Raw genomic sequence first — 22,817 nt, 5'->3', positions numbered from 1 at the left:
CTAACCTTCACCCTCACACTAAACCAAAGCATAACCCTTACCCTGACCATAACCTTAACCCTCAGTCTAAACCTAATCCTCACCATAACTCTAACACTCACCCACACACTAACCCACACCCTCACCCTCACCCTCACCCTCAACAAAACACTTACCCTCACCCTCACCTTAACCTAACACTATTCCTAACCCTCATCCTAACACTAACCCTAACCCTATATGTCACCCTCATAGTAACCCTAACCCTAACCCTCACTCTAACCCTCACCCTAAACTTAACACTAATCCTAACCCTCATCCTCACACTAAACCTCACCTTAACCCTTTCCCTCACCATAAACTTAACCCTAAGCCTAAACCTAATCCTCACCCTAACCCTAACCCTCACCCACTCACTAACCCTCACCCTCACCCGAACCCTCACACTCACCTAAACCTCACCCTAACCCTAACATTACCCCTCTACCTAACCATCACCCTAACCATAACACTAACCCTAACCCTCAACCTAACCCTAACCCTAACGCTAACACTCAAACTCACCTAAACCTAAGGTTAACCCTAACATTAACCCTCTACCTAACCATCACCCTAACCATAACACTAACCCTAACCCTCACACTCACCTAAACCTCACCCTAAACCTTATATTACCCCTCTCCCTAACCATCACCCTAATCCCACACTAACACTAACCCTCACCCTAACCTTAACCCTATTCCTAAACCTAGCCCTCACCCTCAAACTAGCCCTAACCCTAACTCTAACATTAACCCACACCCTAACCCTAACCCTAAACCTTAACCCTCAACCTAACCCTAAACCTAACCCTAACCGGCACACATACCTAAACCTGACCCTAACACTAACATTACCACTATCCCTAACCATAACCCTAACGCTAACCCTAACCCTAACCCTTAACCTAACGCTAATCCTACCCCTCACCCTCACCCTCACCCTCAAACTAACCATAAACCTAATGCTAACCGTCACCCTAACCCTAACCCTCAACCTAAACATAAACTCAGCTTAACACTCACTCTCACCCGAATCCTCACCCTAACCCTAACACTTACCTAACCGAAACCCTCACCCTCAACCTCACCCTCAGCCTAGCCCTCAGCCAAACCCTAACCCTAACCCTAACCCTCACCCTCAACCTCCCCTTCAACCTCAGCATTACCCTAACCCTAACCCTAATCCTAACCCTAACCTTCAATCCCACGCTCACCCTAACCCTAACCCTAACCCTAACGCTAAACCTCAGCATCACACTCAACCTCTCCCTAACCCTAACCATAACAATAACCATAACCCTAACACTAACCCTAACCCTAAAACTCAACCTAATCCTAATCCTAACCCTAACCCTCACCTAAACCTCATTCTAACACTCACCCTCACCCTGAACCTCAACATCACACTAACCCTCACACTAACCTGAACCCTCATCCTAACCCTAACCCTCAACCCCACCATAACCCTAACTATAACCCTCACTCTCACCCTCACCCTCACTGGCACCCTCACCCTCACTCTCACCCTAACCCTTACCCTCATACAAACCCTAACCTATCCCTATCCCAACACCTCAACCTAACTCTCACCGTAACCCTAACCCTCAACCACACCCTAACTCTCACCCTCAACAGAACCCTCATCCTGAACCGAACACTCACTCTCACCCTCACAATAAACATCACCCTAACCCTAACTCTCACATTAACCCTAACCCTAAACCTCACCCTAACCCTAATCCTCAACCTAACCCTAACCCTCATACTCACCCTAACCATAACACTCATCCTAATCCTAACCCTCACCCTAAAACTAACTCTCAACCTCACCCTAACCCTCACCCTCACCCTCGCACTAACCTTAACCCTGAATCTAACTTTAACCCTAACCCTAACCTCGACCCTCACAATGACCTTCACCTCAGCCTAACCCTAACACTAACTCTATTCCTAATCCTAACTCTCACCCTCACCCTCACCCTAACAATCAACCTAAACCTAAACCTCACCCTAGCCCTAATCCTAACCCTAACCCTAACCCTCACTGCAAACGTAACCATAACCATAACACTAACAGTAATCCTAACCCTACCCTAACCCTAACACTCACCCTCACCCTAACCCTTATCCTAACCCTAACCCTCACCCTAACCCTAACCCTAACCCTCACCATAACCCTAACCCTCATCCTAACCCTCACCCTAACCCTAACCCTAACCCTAAAACTCACCCTAACACTAACCCTAACCCTCACCCTCACCCTAGCCCTCACCTTAACCCTAACCCTAACCCAAACCCTCACCCTAACCCTTACCCTCACCCTAAACCTAAAACTCACCCTCAACCCTTAACCTCACCCTAACCCTTACTCTTAACCTAACCTGCAAACTAAACTTAACCCTAAACCTACTGCTCACCCTAACCCTCACCCTCACCATAACCCTAACCCTAAACCTAACACTCAACCTAACCATAAACCTCACCCTCACCGTAACCCTCACCCTAACCCCTACCCTCATATTAACGCAATCCCTAACCCTAACCCTAACCCTAATTCTCAACAGAACACTCACCCTCACCCTAACCTTTACCCTCACACTAAACATCACCCAACCCTAACCCTCACCATAACCCTAACCCTAACTCTCACCCTCACCCTCACCCTCACCCTCACCCTAACCTTCATCCTAACACTAACCTTCACCTCACCCTCACCCTAAATCTAACCCTAACGACAACCCACACCCTCACCCTATACCTCACCTTAACCCTATCCCTAACCCTTACCTGAATGAAAAAATCATCTTCACCCGAATCCTCACCCTCACCTTAACCCTAACTCTAAACCTAACACTAACACTCATCCTAACCCTAACTCTAAAACTAATGCTAACCCTAAACTTCATACTCACCGTAACCTTCACCCTAACCCTTACCGTCACGCTAACCCTAATCCTAACCCTCACAATAAACCTAACACTCACCCTAAACGTAACTAACCCTTCCCCTCAGCCTAACGCTCACCACAAACCTAACCCTAATCTTCACCCTATCATTAACCTTAAGGCAAAAACTCACCCTAACCCTCACCCTAAACCTAATGCTAACCGTAACCCTCACCCTGACCCTAACACTCATGCTAACCCTTACCCTCACCCTAAACCAAAAACTCACCCTCAACACAACCCTCACCCTAAAACTTACCCACACCCTCACCCTCACCCTGAACCTAACCCAAAACTTCACCCTAAAACTTCACCACAACGCTCACCCTAATCCTAACCCTCACCCTCACCCTAAACCTCACCGTAACCTTACCTTCACCGTAACACTTAACCTATCCCTAAACCTAATGCTCAAACTAACCCTAACCCTATCCTTCAGCCTAAACCTTATGATAAGCCTAAATCTATCCCTAACACTAACCCTAACCCTCACACTAAACCTAAACCTAACCCTCAGCCTAACCCTCATCCTAACCCTAACCCTAACACTAATCCTAACCCTCATCCTCACCCTCACCCTAAATCTAAACGTAAACCTAAACCTAACACTGACCCTCACCCTCACCCTAACCTAACATTATCCCTAACCCTCACCCTAAGCCTAACCCTCACCCTATACCTCACCCTCAACCTAACCCTAAACCTAACCTTAACACTCACCCTAACCCTCACCCTAACCTTAACACTAACCCTAATCCTCAACCTCACCCTATCCCTCAACCTCACCCTAAACATCACCCTAACCCTAACCCTCACCCTAACCTGAATCCTAACACTAACCTGAACCCTAACCCTCACCCTAACACTCACCCTAAACCTAACGATAACCCTAAACCACACCCTCAACCTAACCCTCAACCTAACCCTTATCCTCACACTAACCCTAACCCTACCCGTCACACTAACCCTAAACCTCACCCTAACCCTAACCCTACCCCTCACTCTACCCCTCACCCTAATCCTAACCCTAACCGTAAACCTCAGTTTCACCCTCACCCTCAGCCTAACCCTAACCCTAACACTTACCTAACCCTAACCCTAAACTTAATCCTCCACCTAACCCTGACCATAACCCTCACCCTCACCCTAACACTAACCCTAACCCTAACTCTCACCCTAACCCTAAACCTAAACCTCACCCTAACCCTAATCCTCAACCTAACCCTAACCCTCATCCTGACCCTCACACTAAACCTAACCATAACTCTAACCCTCACCCTAACACTTACCCTGACCCTAACCTTAACCCTAAACCTAACCTGAACCTCACCCTATCCCTAACCCTCATCCTAAACCTAAGCCTCAACCTCACTCTAACCCTAACCCTCATCCTAACCTTAAACCTAAACCTAATGCTAATCCTAAACCTCACCCTCACCCTAAACATCACCCTAACCCTCACCCTCACCCTAACACTAACCCTAACCCTCACACTAAACCTAAACCTCACCCTAACCCTACCCCTAACCCTAATCCTCACACTAAACCTAACCCTCACACTAAATCTAACCCTAACACTCAGCATAACCCTCACCCTATGCCTAATCCTAACACTAATCCTCACCCTATCCCTAAACTTAACCCTAACATCACCCTAACACTCAACCTCAACCTAACCCTAATTCTAACACTAACACTCCTCCTCCTCCTAACCCTCACCCTCACCGTAAACCTCACTCTGACAGTTATCCACACCATAACCCTAACCCTAACCCTAAACCTAAACCTAACCTTCATCATAAACCTCACGCTAACCCTAAATATAACCCTACCTCTAAACCTCACCCGAACCCTCACTGTAACGCTAACCCTCACCCTCTCCCTAAAGCTCACCCTAACCCTAATCCTCATCCACACCCTAACCCGAAATCTCACCTGAACCCACACCCACCCCCAAACTCTCATCCTCAAACTAAACCTCACCCTCACCCTAAACATCACCCAAACCCAAACCCTCACCCTAACCCTAACCCTAACCTTACCACTCACCCTAACCCTACCCCTCACCCTAACCCTTACCGTCACCATAACCCTAACCATAACCATAACCATAACCCTCACACTAACCTTAAACCTCAGCCTAACTACAAACCTAACCCTAACCTTCACCCTCATGATGACCTTCACCTCAGCTTAAACCTAAACCTAACCCTCAACCTAACCCTACCCCTCACCCTCACCCTCACACTAGACCTAAAACTAATGATAGCCCTCACCCTAACCCTAATCCTCAACCCACACCCTAACCCAAAAACTCACCTGAACCCACAACCACACCCAAACTCTCATACTCACCCTAAACCTCACCCTCACCCTAAACATCAACCAAACCCTAACCCTCACACTAACCCTAAACCTAAACCTAACCCTCACACTAACCCTAACCCTAAACCTAATCCTAACCCTCACCGTCACCCTCACCCTAACTCTATATCTAAACCTAAACCTAACACTCACCCTAACCCTAACCTAACACTATCCATAACCCTCACCCTAACCCTAAACCTCACCCTATACCTCATCCTCAACCAAACCCTAACCCTAACCCTAACCCTCAACCTAACCCTAATCCTCACACTCACCCTAAACCTCACCCTAAACCTAACATTACCCCGCTCCCTAACCATCACCCTAACCCTAACCATAACCCTAACACTCAACCTAACCTTAACCCTACCCCTCACCCTCACCGTCAAACTAACCCTAAACATAATGCTAACCCTCACCCTAAACCTAATCATCACCCACACCCTAACTGGAACCATCACACGAACCCTCACCCCCATCCAAACCCTCATCCCCACCCTAACCCTCACCCTCACCCTAAACATCACCCAAATCCTAACCCTCACCCTAACCCTGATTCTAACCCTAACCTTCACCCTAACACTTACCCTCATCCTAACCCTAACCCTAACCTTCACCCTCACCCTGACCCTCACCCTCAGCCTAACCCTAACCCTAACCCTATTCCTAATCCTAACTTTCAAACTCACACTTACCCTAAACCTAACCCTAACACTCACCCTCATCCTCACCCTAACCCTATCCCTAACCCTCATCCGAACCCTAACCCTCACACTACACCTCAACATAACCCTCACCCTCACCCTAACTCTAATGCTAACCCTAACCCTCACTTTCACCCTATCCCTCAACCTAACCCTTACCCTTACCCTAATCCTAACCCTCACCCTCAACCTAAAGCTCACCCTAAGCCTTATCCTCAGAATAACCGCAAACTAACCCTAACCCTAAACCTACCACTCACCCTAACCCTCACCCTAACCCTAACCCTAACCCTAACCCTCACACTTATCCTAAACCTCACCATCACCCTAACCATCACCCTCACCCTAACCCTCACCCTAACCCTAACCCAAACCCTCACCCTAAACCTAACCTCAGCATAACCCCCACCGTCATCCTAATCCTCACCCTAACACTTACCTAACCGAAACCCTCACCCTCACCCTGACCCTAAACCTCACCCTAATCCTCACCCTCAACCTCCCCTTCCCCCTCAGCATTATACTAACCTTAACTCTAATCCAATCCCTAACCTTCAATCCCACCCTCACGCTAAACCTAACTCTAACGCTAATCCACACGATCACCCTCACCCTAACACTAAGTCTCACCCTAACCCAAACCCTAACCCAAACCGTAACCCTAACTCTCACCATAACCCTCACCCTAACCCTAACGATAACCTAACCCTAAACCTCAACCTAACCCTAACCCTACCCCTCACATTACCCCTCACCCTAACCCTAACCCTAACCCTCACACTCACTTTCACCCTCACCCTCAGCCTAACCCTAACCCTAACACTTACCCTAACCATAACCCTCACCGTAATCCTCCACTTAACCCTGACCATAACCCTCACTCTAACCCTAACACTAACCCTAACCCTAACTCTCACCCTACCCCTAACCCTAAACTTCACCCTAACGCTAACCCTCAAACTAACCCTAACCCTCACCCTGACCATCACACTAAACCTAACCATAACACTAACCCTCACCCTAACACTTACCCTGACCCTAACCCTCACACTACACCTAACCAGAACCCGAACCCTAACCCTAACAATAATCCTAAACCTAAGCCTCACCCTCACCCTCACCCTCACCCTAACCCTAACCCTCATCCTAACCTTAAACCTAAACCTAATGCTAACCCTAAACCTCACCCTCACCCTAAACCTCACCCTAAAATTTACCTTCACCCTAACCCTAACCGTAACCCTCACATTAACCTAAACCTCACCCTAACCCTAAACCTAACCAACACACTAAACCTAACCCTCACCCTACCCCTAACCCTAAACCTCACACTAAACCTAAGCCTCAACCTAAACCTAACCCTACCACTCAGCCTAACCCTCACCCTAAATCTAACCGTAACCCAAATCCTCAACCTATCCCTCACCTTAACCCTAAACCTCCCCCTCAACCTCCCCTTCACCCTCAGCTTTACCTAACCGTAAATCTAATCCTAACCCTCAACCTAAACTTCACACTAACACTAACCCTCAGCCTCACCCTAACCCTCACCCTAAACTTTACCCTCAACATAACCCAAAACCGAACCCTAAACCTAACACTCACACTAACTGTAAACCTAACCCTCACCCTATCCTTTATACTAAACCTAAACCTAACCCCAACCCTCACCCTAACCGGAAACCTCACACTAACCCTAAACCTAACCCTAACCCTGAACCTAAACCTCATCCTAACCCTAACCCTAACCCTAACCCTCACGCTAACCTTAACCCTCACCCTCATGCTAACCCTCACCCTAAACCTTACCCTCACCCTAAACATATCCCTAAACCTAACCCTAACTCTAACTCTCACACTAACACTCACCCTCACCCTAACACACACCCTCACACTAAACATAACCCTAAAGCTAACACTCACCCTAACCCTAACCCTAACCATCACCCTAACCCTAACCCTCATCCTAACACTAACCCTCACCCTCACCCTGACCCTCACCCTAACCCTAACCCTAACCCTCATCCTAACACTAACCCTCACCCTCACCCTCACACTCGCCCTAACCCTAACACTCTACCTCACCCTAAACCTCACCCTAAGCCTTACCCTCAACTTAACTCTAATCCTAACCCTAAACTTAACCCTCACCCCAACCCTAAACCTATCCCTAACCCTAACCCTCACCCTACCTCACACTCACCCTAACCATCACCCTAACCCTTACTGTCACCCTAACCCTAACCCTAACCCTCACACTAAACCTAACCCTCACCCAAACTCTAATGTTACCCCTCACCCTAAACCTCACTCTCAAACTAACCCTAACCCTAATCCTCACCCTATCGTTAATCTTGACCCAAAATTCACCATAACCCTCACCCTCACCCTCACCCTAATGCTAACCCTAACCCTCAGCCTCACCCTAAACCTCACCTTAACACTTACCCTCACCTTAACCCTAACCCTCACCCTGACCCTAAACCTCACCCTAACACTTACCCCAACCCTAAACCTCACCCAAACCCTAAACCTAAACCTAACCTTGATGCTAACACTCACCCTCAACCTCAACTTCACCCTAAGACTTACCCAAACCCTTACCCTCACCCTAACCCTAAACCTAAACTTAAACTTGACCCTAACCCTCACCCTAACCCTAAAACTCACCCTCACCCTAACTCTCACCCTAACATTTACCCTCACCTTAACCCTTAGCCTACCACTAAACCTAACGCTCACGGTAACCCTAACCCTAACCCTCAGCCTAACCCTTATCCTATCCCTAAACGTAGCCCTAAACCTCACCCTAACCTAATCCTAACCTTCAGCCTAACCCTCATCCTAACCCTCACCCTAATCCTAACCCTCACCCTCACCATAACTGTAACCCTAAACCTAACCCTAACACTCACCCTCACAGTTACCCTAACCCTAACATTGTCCCTAAGCCTCAACATAACCTTAACCCTCACCCTAATCCTAAACCTAACCTTCACCCTCAAACTCACCCTAACTCTAACCCAAAACCTAACCCTAACCCTCACCCAGACCCTCAACCTAACCCTCACCCTCACTCTAAACCTCACCCTAAACCTAAACCTACCCCTCTCCCTACCACTTACCCTAATCCTAATGCTTACCCTAACCCTCAACCTAACCGTAAACCTACCCCTAACGCTATCCCTCACCCTAAACCTAATGCTCACCCACAACCTAACAATCACCTGAACCCAAACCCTCATACTCACCCTAACCCTCACCCTCACTCTAAACATCACCCAAACCCTAACCCTCACCCTAACCCTAACACAAACCCTAATCCAAACGCTCACACTCACCCTAACCCTCAGCCTAACCCTTTCCCTTACCCTAACCCTAACCATAACCCTCACACTAACCGTAACCCTCACTCTAACCCTAACCATAACACTGACCCTAACCTTCCCCCTCACCCTGACCCTCACCCTAATCCTATTCCTAATCCTAACACTCACCGTCAAACTAAACCTAACCCTAACCCTAACCCTAACCATCACCCTCACCCTCTCCCTCAACCTAACCCTCACCCTCACCCTAAACATCACCTTAACCCTAATCCTCACCTTCAACCTAACCCTAACCCTCACTCTGAACCTAACCTCAGCTTAATCCTCACCCTCGCCCTAATCCTCACCCTAACCGTAACTTTTACCTAACAGATACTCTCACCCTCACACTCAGCCTAACCCTCACCCTCACCCATGTCCTCACCCTAACCCTAACCTTAACCCTCACCCTCACCCTCGACCTCCCCTTCTCTCTCAGGCTTACTCTAACCCTAATAATAACTCTAACCCTAACCCTAACCCTAAAACTCATCCTAACCCTAACCCTCAACCTCGCCCTCACCCTCATTCTAAACATTACCCTCATGCTGAACCTCACCATCACATTAACGCTCACACTAACCCTAACCCTCACCCTAGCCTTAACCCTAACCCTCACCCTCACTTCCCCCGTCACACTCAGCCTAACCCTAACTCTAACCCTAATCCTAAACTAACCTCACCTGCACCCTCACCCTAACCCTCTCCCTCAAACTCCCCTTCCCCCTAACACTAACCCTCAGCCTCACCCGAAGCATCACCTTAACCCTAATCCTCACACTGAACCTAACCCTAACGCTCACCCTAACCCTCACCCTCAAACTAACCCTCACCCTAAACAGTATCCTCACACTAAACCTAACCCTAACCCTAAACTTCACACTAATCCTAACCCTCAACCTAACCATATCCCTCCACCTCAACCTAAATCTCACCTTAACCCTAACCCTAACACTCACCCTAACCCTAAATCTAAACCTAACCCTCACCCTCACCCTAACCCTCACCATCACGCTAATGCTCACCGGAACCCTAACACTCACCCTAAACCTAAACCTCAAACTAAACCTAAGCCTCACCCTGACGCTCACCTTAAATCTAACCGTAACCCTAACCCTCACCCTCACCTTACTTTAACCATAACCCTCACCCTAAACCTAACCCACACCCTAACACTAATCCTAAACCTAACCCTAAATATAAACTTCACATTAAAAGTAAACCTTACACTAACCATAATCCTCACACTATCCTTAACCTTAACCCTAACCCTCACCCTAACCCTCACCCTCACCCTAACCCTAATGCTAATCTTAACCCTCACCCTCACCCTAACCCACAACCTTACCCTTAACCTCACTATAACCCTTACCCTCACCCTAAGCCCAACCCTCACCCACGCCCTAACCCTCACCCTAACATTTACCCACACCCTCACCCTCACCCTAATCCTCACCCTCACCCTCACCCTAACCCTAGCCCTCACCCTAAACCTAACCCTCACCCTAACCCTAACCCTCACTCTTACAGTCACCCTCACCCTCAGCCTAACCCTAATCCTTACCCTAATCCTAACCCTCACCCTCACCCTAACTCTAACCCTAAACCTAACCCTCACCCTAACACTAAAACTCACCCTATATCTCACCCTCACCCTAACCCTAAACCAAAACCTAACCCTCAACCTAAGCTTCACCCTAACCCTAACACTAACCATAACCCTCATCCTCACAATAAACCTCACACTATACCTTACCCTCACAATATCCCTAACCTTAACCCTAATCCTCAACCACACCTAAACTTCACCCTCACCTGAACCTTCACCCTCACCCTCACCCTCACCCTCATCCGCACCCTAAACATCACCCTAACACTAACACTCACCCTCATGCTAATCTTCACCATAACCCTAACCCTGACCGAAAAGAAACCCTCAACCTAACCCTCACACTAACCCTCACCCTGACCCTAGCCCTCACCCAAACACTAACCCTAACCCGAACCCTAATCCTCACATTCACCCTAACCCTTACCCTAACCGTTACCCTCACCCTCACCCTAACCCTAACCCTAATCATAACCCTCACACTAGCCATAACCCTCACCCTAAACATAACCCTAAACCTAACCCTAACCTTCACCCTCACACTGACCCTCACACTCACCGTAACCCTAAACCTATTCCTAATCCTAACCCTCACAATAACCCTCAACCTAAACCTAACCTTAACACTAACCCTCACCCTCACCCACACCCTCACCGAACACAAACCCTCATTCTAACCCTAAGCTCAGCTTAACCCTCACCCTCAACCTAATCCTCACCCTAACCCTAACCCTAACGTAAATGTAACCCTCACCCTCACACTAACCCTCATCCTCACCTTAGCACTAACCCTAACCCTAACCATAACACTTACCCACACCCTAACCCTCACCCTCATCCTCGCTCTAACCCTAATCCTAACCCTAATGCTCACACTACCCCTCTCCCTAACCCAAACTGTAACCCTAAGCCTCACCCTCATCCTAACCCTCACGCTCAGCCGAATACTCACCCTCACCCTAAACCATACTCTCACAATAAACATCACCCTAACCCTAACCCTCAACCTAACTCTAACCCTAACCCCCAACCTAACCCTAACCCTCACCGTAACCCTCACCCTAACCCTTACACACAACATAATCCTATCCCTCACTCACAAACTTACCATCACCCAAACCCTTACCCTCACCCTAAACCTCAGCCTAACCTGCAACCTAACGCTCACCCTAACCCTAACCCTCACCCTTGCCCTAACCCTCACCCTAACCTTTACCCTCACCCTCACCCTAACCCTCACCCTAACCTTTACCCTGACCCTAACCCTAACCCTAAACCTAACCCTCAAACTAACCCTAAACCTAACCCTCAACCTAACCCTTATCCTATCCCTAAACCTAACCCTAACCCTCACCCAAAGCCTAAACCTAACTCTCACACTAACCCTAAACCTAACCCTCAGCCTAACGCTCATCCTAACCCTAACCGTAACCCTACCCGTCACCCTAACCGTAACCCTACCCATAAAACTCACCCTATCCCTAACCCTCCCACTCACCCTCAGGCTAACTCTAATACTAACCCTAACCCTCACCCTCACCCTAACTCTAACCCTAAACCTAATCCTAAACCTCACCCTCACCCTCACCCAAAGCCTAAACCTATCCCTAACCCTCACTCTAAGCCTAACCCAAACCCTATACCTCACCCTCACCCTAACCCTAACCCTAGCATTCACACTGAAACTCACCCTAACTTTACCCTCACCATAAACCTAACTATAACCCTAATCCTCACGCTAAACCTAAGCCTCATACACCCCCTTAAACTCACCCTAACCCTAAACCTAACCCTATTCCTAAACCTAAGCCTCACACTTAAATTCACCCTAACCCTACACCTAACCCTTACCCTCACACACACCCTCACCCTAAGCCTCACCGTCACCCTAACCCTCACCCTAAACCTAACGCTACCCTTCACTCTAACCCTCACACTAACCCTAACCCTAATCCAAACCCTCAACCTAACCCTAACGATAACCCTAACCCTCACCCTCACACTCACCCTTAACCTAACACTAACACTCAACCTAACCCTAATCCTCACCCACACCCTAACCCTCACCCTCACCTTAACCCTCACCCTCACGCTAAACATCACCCAAACCCTAACCATCACCATAACCCTAGCTCTAACCCTCACCCTAACCCTAACCCAAAACCTAATCCTCAATCTCACCCTATTCCTCCCCGTAAGCCTAACCCTTGGCTAAAAGAAACCCTCAACCTTAAACTCACACTAACCCTCATCCTCACCCTCACCCTCACCGAACACAAACCCTCACCCTAACCTTAACCTCAGCTTAACCCTCACCCTCAACCTAATCCTCATCCTAAACCTAACCCAAAAATAATCTTAACCCTCACCCTCACACTAACCCTCACCCTCACCCTAGCCCTCAACCTAATCCTAACCCTAACCCTAACATTCAACCTCACCCTAAACCTCACTCTAACCTTTTCCCTCACCCTAACCCTAACCCTATCCCTAACCATAACTCTCACATTAACCATAACCATCAGCCTAACACTAACCCTAACACTAACCTTAAACCTAACCCTCAGCCTCACCCTCACCCGCACCTTCAGCCTAACCCTAACCCTAACCCTATTCCCAATCCTAACCCTCACCCTCACCCTTACCCTAACCCTCACCCTCACCTAACCTTCACCCTCACCCTAAACATCACCCTAACCATAAACCTTACCCTAACCCTAACTCTAACCCTTACAATAACCCTAACCTCATCTTAACCCTAACCCTGACGTAAACGATACCCTCACCCTCACACTAACCCTCACCCTCACCCTAGCCCTCTCCCTCACCGTAACTGTAACTCTAACCCTCAATCTCACCCTCACCCTCACCCTCAACCTCAGCCTAAAGCTAACCCTAACACTAACCCTAACCCTAACCCTCACACTAACCATAACCCTAAATCTCAGCCTAAACCTTATCCTAACCCTAAACCTAAAACTAACCTTCACCCTAACCAAACCTTAACCCTAAACCTAACCCTAACCCTAACCCTAACCCTCACCTAAAACCTAACCCTAAACCTAACCCTCACCCTAACCCTAAACCTCACCTTCAACCTCACCCTGACCCTCAGCCTAAACTTAGGGTTAACCTTAATCCTAACCCTCACCCTCAACCTAACTCTAAGCCTAAACCAAACTCTCCCCTTCCCCCTCACCCTCACTCTAACCATCACTCTAACCCTAACGCTCACCCTCAACCTCCCCCTCCCCCTCAGCCTAACCCTAGTCCTTAAACTAATCCTAACCCTCAACCTACCCCTGACCCTAACCCTAACCCTAACCCTAACCTTCACCCTAATCCTCACCCTCACCATAGTCCACACCCTAATCCTAACCCTAAACCTATCCCTAACACTAACCCTAACCCTAACCCTCTGCCTAAACCTTATCCGAACCCTAAACCTAAAACTAACCTTCACGCTAACCAAAACCTAATCCTAACCCTAACCTAACCCTAACCCTCAGACTAACTGTAACCCTAACCCTCAGCCTAAAGCTCATCCTAACCCTAACCCTAACCCTAACTCTATAACTCCACATAACCCTCAGACTTACCCTAACCCTAACACTAACCCTAAACCTGACCCTCAATTTAAGCCTCCCCATAACTCTAACTCTAACCCTAATCCTCACCCTCACCTGAACCCTAATCCTAACACTAACCCTAAACCTCACACTGTCACCCTAACCCTCACCCTCACCCTAAATGTCACCCTAAACTTAATCCACACCCTAACCCTAACCCTAACCCTCACCCTAAACCTAAACTCAGCTTAACCCTAACCCTGATGTAAACGACACTCACCATCAACCTCACCTTAATCCTCACCCTAACCCTAACCCTGACATAAACGAAACCCTCACACTCAACCTCACACTAACCCTCACCCTCACACAAGCCCTCACCCTCACCCTAACCCTAACACTAACCATCAACCTCACCCTCACCCTCAACCTCAGCATAAACCTAACCCTACCCTAACCCTAATCCTCACCCTCACCCTCACCCGCACCCTAACCCTAACAATAACCCTAACCCTCACACTAACACTAAACCTCACCCTAACCCTCACCCTAACCCTTACCCTCACCTTCACCTAACCCTAACCTTCACACTAACCCAAACCCTCACCCTAAACCTATCCCTACCCCTCACCCTAACCCTCACGCTCACCCTAACTCTAACCCTAACCCAACCCTAACCCTAACCCTCAAGCTAACCCTAAACTTAACCCTCCCCCTCAGCCGAACCTTCACCCTCACCCTCACCCTAAACATCACCCTTACACTAACCCTCACCCTAATCGTAACCTTAACGGTCACCATAACCCTAACACTCATCTTAAACCTCAAACTCACCCTAATCCTCACCCTAACCTAACCTTAACCATTACCTAAACTCAACCCTGAACCTAACCCTCACCCTTACCGTAGCCCACACCCTAACCCTAACGCTAAACATAACCCTCACACTAACCCTAAACCTAACCCGCAGCCTCAATCTTATCCTAACCCTAAACCTATAACTAACCTTCACCCTAACCAAACACTAACTCTAAACCTAAACTTAACCCTAACCCTCACACTAACCCTAAACCTAACCCTCAGCCTAACGCTCATCCTAACCCTATCCCTAACACTAACACTAACCCTCACCCTAAACCTAACCCTCACCCTAAACCTAGCCCTAACCCTAACCCTCACGCTCAACCTCACCCTCACCTTAAGCCTAAACCTAACCCTAGTCCTAAACATAACGCTCACCCTCACCCTAAACATAATCCTCACCCTAAACCTAACCCTCACCCTCACACTAACCCTAACCCTCATTCTTACCCTAACCCTCAGCCTCACCCTCTCCCTAACACTAACCCAAACACTAACCCTAACCCTAACCTTCACCCTAACCCTCAACCTAACCCTAAAACTAACCCTCACCCTGACCCTCACCATACCCCTAAACCTAACCATAAACCTCACCCTCAAGCTAACTGTCAGCCTAATCCCTACCCTCACCCTCACCCTCACCCTAATCCTAACCCTAACCCTAACCCTAACCCTCACCCTAACCCTAACCCTCACCCGAACCCTCACTCTCACCTTCACCCTCACCCTAAATATCACCATAACCTTAACCGTCACCCTAACCCTAACCCTCACCCTAACCGTAAACCTCACCTTAAACCTCACCCTCACCCCAATCCTCACCCTAAACCTAACCCTGAACCTTTTCTAACCAAAAATATCACCCTCACCCTAGCTCTCACCCTAAACCTAACCCTAATCTTAACCCTCACCCTCAGCCTCACCCTCAGCCTCACCCTAAACCTAAACCTAATCCTAACCATAACCCTCACCCTCACCCTCACTCTCACCCTAGCCCTAATGTGCATCCTAACCCTAACCCTAAACCTAACATACAACTTTACCCTAACCCTAACCCTAATACTAAACCTAACCCTCACCCTCACCCTAACCCTGACCCTAATAAACCTTACCCTTAACCTCACCCTCACCTTAACCCTAACCCTAACCCTTACCTAACCGAAACCCTCAACCTCAACCTCACAGTCACCCTCACCCTCAGCCTAACCCTTACCCTAACCCTAACTCTTACCCTCACCCTAAACCTAACTGTAAACCTAACCCTCACCGTCACCCTCCCACTCACCCTCACCCTAACCATAATCCTCACGCTCAACCTCACCCTCACTCTAACCCTCACTGTCACCCTAAACATCACCATAAACCTAACCATCACCCTAAACCTAACCCTAAGCCTAACCCTCACCCTAACCCTAACCCTAACACTAAGCCTAACCCTAACCCTTACCCTAACCCTAACCCTTACCTAACCCTAACCCTAACCCTTACCTAACCCTAAGCCTAACCCTATCTCTCACCCTAAACCTTATGCTAACCCTAACCCTCACCCTCAACTTAATCCTCACCCTAACCCTTATCCTCACACTAACCCTAACCCTAACCCTCAGCATCACCCTCACCCTAACACTAAACCTAAAACTAACCCTCAACCTTACCCTAACCCTTACCCTATCCTTAACCCTACCCTCACTCTAACCCTCACTCTCACGCTAATCCTTACCCTAACCCTCACCCTAAACCTAAACCAAACCCTAACCCTCAACCTAACCCCAAACCTAACACTCACCCTAACCCTAATCCTTACCTTAAGTCTAACCCTAATCCTAACCCTAACCCTAACCCTCATCCTCAACCTACCCTCACCTAACCCAAACCCTAACCCTAAACCTCACCCTAACCCTAACCCGAATCCTAACCCTAAATCTCACCGTTACCATCACCCTCACCCTAACCCTCAACTTCAAACTCAACTTCAACCTAACCCTCAAACTAAACCTAACTCTCACCCTAACCCTAACCCTCTCCCTAACCCTAACCCAACCCATCACCCAAAACCTCACCCTAAACCTAACCCTCACCCTAACCCTAATCCTAACCCTCACCCTCACCCTAACCTTGAAAGTCACCCTAACCCTCAGCCTAAACCTAACCCTAATCCACAACCTCACCTTCACCATCACCCTCACCCGAACCCGAACCCAAACCTTAACCCTCAGCCTCACCCTAACCCTCACCTTAACCCTAACCCTCAACCTAAACCTCACCCTACCCTAATCCTCACCCCAACCCTAACCTTAATCATTACCTAACTGAAACCCTCACCCTTGCACTCACCCTAAACCTCACCCTCACTGTAGCCCTCACCCTAAACCTAAAACTCACCCTAACCTTAAACCTCACACTCACCCTAACTCTAAACAAAACCCTCACCATAAACCTCACCCTAACCCTAATCCTAACCTTCACCCTAACTCTAACCCTTACACTAACCCTAACCCTAACCCTAAACCTCACCCTAACCTAACCCTCAACCTCACCCTCACCCTAACCCTAACCCTAACCCTAACCCTCACCGTAACCCTATACCTTACTGTATACCTAACCCTCAGCATCAACATAACCCTAATCCTAATCCTCGCCATAACACTAACCTCACCCTAACACTCAGCCTCACCCTAATCCTCCCCCTAACTCTAACCTTCAACCTAAACCTCACCCTCAACCTAATTCTCACCCTAACCCTAACCCTAACCATTACCTAATAGAAACCCTCAACCTCACCCTCACACTCACCCTAACACTCAACCTCACCATAGCCCTCACCCTAAACCTAAACTTCACCCTAAACCTAACCATAAGCCTCACCCTCACCCTCATCCTAAACCTAACCATAACCCTAACCCTAATCCTAACCCTAACCCTCACGATCAACCTCAGCCTAATTCAAACCCAAACCCTAACCCTCACAGTCAATGTGACCTAATTCTAACCCTAACCCTAATACTAATTCTAACCCTCACCCTCACCCTCACCCTAAATCTAAACCTAACCCTAATCCAGACCCTCACCCTCACACTAACCCTAATACTCACCCTATCCCGAACAATGACACTAAACCTCAACCTAACCTTCACCCTGAACCAAACCCTAATGCTAACCCGAACCCAAACCCTCACACTAACCCTCACCCTAACACTTACCCTCACCCTAACCCAAACCCTCACCCTCACAGTAACTCTCACTATAACCATTAGACTAACCCTAACCTTAACCCTAACATTAACCCTAAATCTCACCCTAACCGTCTCCCTAACCCTAACCCTCAAACTCAACCTAACCCTCACCATAACCCTTGCCCTCACCCTAACCATAACCCTAAACCTAAACCTCACACTAACCCTAACTCTAACCCTCAGCCCAACCCTCATCCTAACCCTAACCCTAACCCTAATCCTAACCCTAAGTCTCACCCTCACCCTCACCATAACCATAACCGTAACCATCACCCTCATGCTAACCCTCACCCTCACTCTCACCTTATTACTATCCCTAACCCTAACCATAAAAATAACACTAACCCTAACCCTAACCCTCACCCTCACCCTCAACCTAACCATAACCCTAACCCTAACCCTCACCTTCAATGTCACTCTCAACCTCTACCTGAACGTGAACCTCACCCTCGCTCTAACCCTCACACTAACCCTAACCCTCAACCTAACCCTAACCCTAACCCTCACCCTCACCCTCACCCTCAGCCTAAGCCTTACACTAACCATAATCCTAAAGATAACCCTTACAATCATCCTAAACCTAATCCTAATCGTCAAACTCACACTCACCCTCACACTCACCCTAAACCTCACACTCAAACTCACCCTCACCCTAACTCTCAGCGGCACCCTAAAATCACCCTAACCCTAACCCTCACCCTAACCCTAACCCTTAGCCTCACCCTAATCCTAACCCTCACCCTCAACCTCACCCTCACCCTCAGCCTAAACCTACTGCTACCCCTAATCCTAACCCTCACCCTCAACCTAACTCTAACCCTAAACCAAATTCTCCCCTTCCCCCTCACCTTCACACTAACCCTCACTCTAACCCTAACCCTCACCATCAACCTCACCCTCACCCTCAGCCTAAACCTAGTCCTTACCCTAATCCTAACCCTCAACCTACACCTGACCCTAACCCTAACCCTAACCCTAACCCTCACCCTAACCCTCACCCTAACCCTAAACCTAACACTCACCCTAAACCTTACCCTTAACCTAAACCTAAACCTAATCCTAAACCTAACCCTAACCCCAACCCTCACCCTCAACCAAATCCTAACCAGAATCCTAACCCTAAACCTCACCGTCACCATCACACTAACCTTAACCCTCAAACTCAAACACACCTTCACCCTAACACTCAAACTAACCCAAACCCTCACCCTAACCCTAAACCTCACCCTATCCCTAACCCTACCACTCACCCTAACCCTAACACTAAACCTAACCCTCACCCTCACCCTCACCCTCTGCCTAACACCAACCCTAACCATAATCCTAACACTAACCCTCACCCTCATACTCAACCTAACTCAAACCCGAACCCTAACAATAACCCTCACCCTAACCCTAACCCTATCCCTAACCCTCACCCTAACCCTAAACCTCAATTAAACCCTAAATCTAACCCTCAACCTCACCCTAACCCTAACCCTAACCCAAACCCTATACCTCAGCGTAACCCTAAAGCTAACCCTAACCCTGACCCTCACTCTAAACCTAACCCTAACCCTTACCCTCACCATAACCTTAATTCTAACCCTAAACCTAATACTCACACTAACTCTAACCATCACCCTCACCCAAACCGTCACCGTCACCTTAAACCTCACGCTAACACTAACCATCATCAACACCCTAACCCTCACCCTCACCCTCACACTCACCCTCACCCGAACCCTCACCATAACCCTAACCCTAAACCTCACCCTAAACCTAACCCTTGCCCTCACCCTCACCCTCACCCTAAGTCTAATCCTAGCATTAACCCTAACCCAAACCCTCACATTCACCCTCACGTTAACCCTAATACTAATCCTAACCCTAACCCTCACCCCCACCCTAAACCTCACCATAACCGTAACCCTAACACTAAACAAAACCCTCACACTAACGCTAAACCCTAACTCTAACCCTCACCCTACCCCTAACAGTAACCCTATCACTCATCCTCACCCTAACCCTCACCCGAACAATTACCCTTACCCTAACGCTCACACTAAACCTAACCCTAAACCACACTCTAAACCTCACCTTAAACCTAAACCTAAACCTCACCCTAGCCCTCACCCTTAGCCTAACCCTATACCTCAGCCTCACACTAAATCTCACCCTAACCCTTAACCTCACCCTCACCCTAACCCTAACCCTAACCCTCACCCTCACACTAAATCTCAACCTAACCCTTAACCTCAGGCTAACCCTAACCCTAACCCTTACCCTAACTCTCACTCTAACCCTAACCCTCACACTGACCCTAACCCTCACCCTCACCCTCACCATCCACCTAACACTAAGCCTATACCTAACCCCAACCCTAACCCCAACAATAACCCTAACCCTAACCCTCACCCTAACCCATACCCTAACCCTAACCCAAACCCTCACCCTCACCCTAGCCCATACTCTATCTCTAAGCCTAAGCCTAAACCTCACCCTAACCCTCACCCACACCCTCAACCTAAGTCTAATCCTAACCCTAAACCTAACCCTCACACTCACCCTCACCCTAACCCTAATCGTAATCCTAATCCTAAACCTAACCCTAACCCTCACCTCCACCCTAAACCTCACCCTAACCCAAATCCTAACACTAAACCTTACCCTGACCCTCAAACTAACCTTAACTCTAACCCTAAACATCACCCTCACCCTAATCCTAAACTTAACCCTAACCCTAAACCTCACCCTAATCCTTAACCGCACACTAACACTTACCCTCAACCTAACACTAACCCTAACCCCAACACTAACCCTCACACTAACCTAACCATCAACCTAAACCTAAACCTCACCCTAAACCTAAGCCTCACCCTCACCCTAACCCTAACAATAACCCTAACCCTCATCCTAAACTTAACCCTCACCCTAACTCTAAGGTTAAACCTCACCCTCACCCTCAACCTAAACCTAAATCTAACCCTAACCCTCAGGCTAATACTAACCCTAACCCTAATGCTAACCATAACCCTCACCCTAACCCTAACCCTCACCCTAACCCTAACCCTAACCTTTAATCCTCACTCTATCCCTAACCCTAACCCTCACCCTCACCCTAGCTCTCACCCTAAACCTAATCCTAAACCTCACCCTCACCCTAACCCTAATGCTAACCCTACACTCACCCTCACATTAACCCTCACACTAACCCTAACCCTAACCCTACAACTCACCGAACCGTAACCCTAAACCTAACCCTAACCTGCACCCTAAGCCTAGACCTAACACAAACCCTCAACCTAACACTCAGCCTAAACCTAACCCAAACCATCACCGTAACCCTAACCCTCCCCCACACCCTAACCCTTACTTTCACCCTAGCCCTCACACTAACCCAACCCTAACCCTACCTCTCACTCTAACCCTCACCCTAAACCTAACCTTAAACCTCACCTTGAGCCTAACCATAACCCTCACCCTAACCCTAGCCCTCACACTCACCCTAACCCTAACCCTCACCATCTCCCTCACCCTCACCCTAACCCTAACCCTAACACTAAACCTCGCCTTAAACTTAACCCTCACCCTAACCTCAGCTGAACCCTAACCCTCACCCTAACCCTCTCCCTAACCCTAATGCTAATTCTAACCCTTACACTCAACCTAACCCTCATCCTAACCCTTACCCTCACCCTAACTCTCACTCTCAACCTAACCCTAATCCTAACCCTCACCCTCACCCTAAACCTTAGGCTCACCCTAACCCTCACCCTAACCCTAACCCAACACTAACCCTCACACTAACCCTAATTCTCACCCTAACCCTAACTGTACCCCTCAAGCTAACCCACATCCTAAACCTAACCCTCAACCTAACCCTAAACATAACCGTAATCCTTACCTAACACAAACCCTCACCCTCACCCTAACCCTCACCCTAAACCTAACCTTAAACCTCACCCTAAGCCTAACCCTAACCCTCACCCTAACCCTAGCCCTCACACTCACCCTAACCCTAACCCTCATCATCACCCTCACCCTCACCCAAACCCTAACCCTAACACTAAACCTCGCCTTAAACTTAACCCTCACCCTAACCCTAACCCTCACCCTCAGCTGAACCCTAACCCTCTCCGTAACCCTAATGCTAATTCTA

This window comes from Dipodomys merriami, unplaced genomic scaffold, assembly GCF_024711535.1.
Source record: "Dipodomys merriami isolate MVZ:Mamm:240054 unplaced genomic scaffold, mDipMer1.0.p SCAF_65, whole genome shotgun sequence".
Taxonomy (NCBI): domain Eukaryota; kingdom Metazoa; phylum Chordata; class Mammalia; order Rodentia; family Heteromyidae; genus Dipodomys; species Dipodomys merriami.
The sequence above is the reverse complement of the archived record's forward strand: the minus strand, read 5'-3'. Positions refer to the sequence as shown.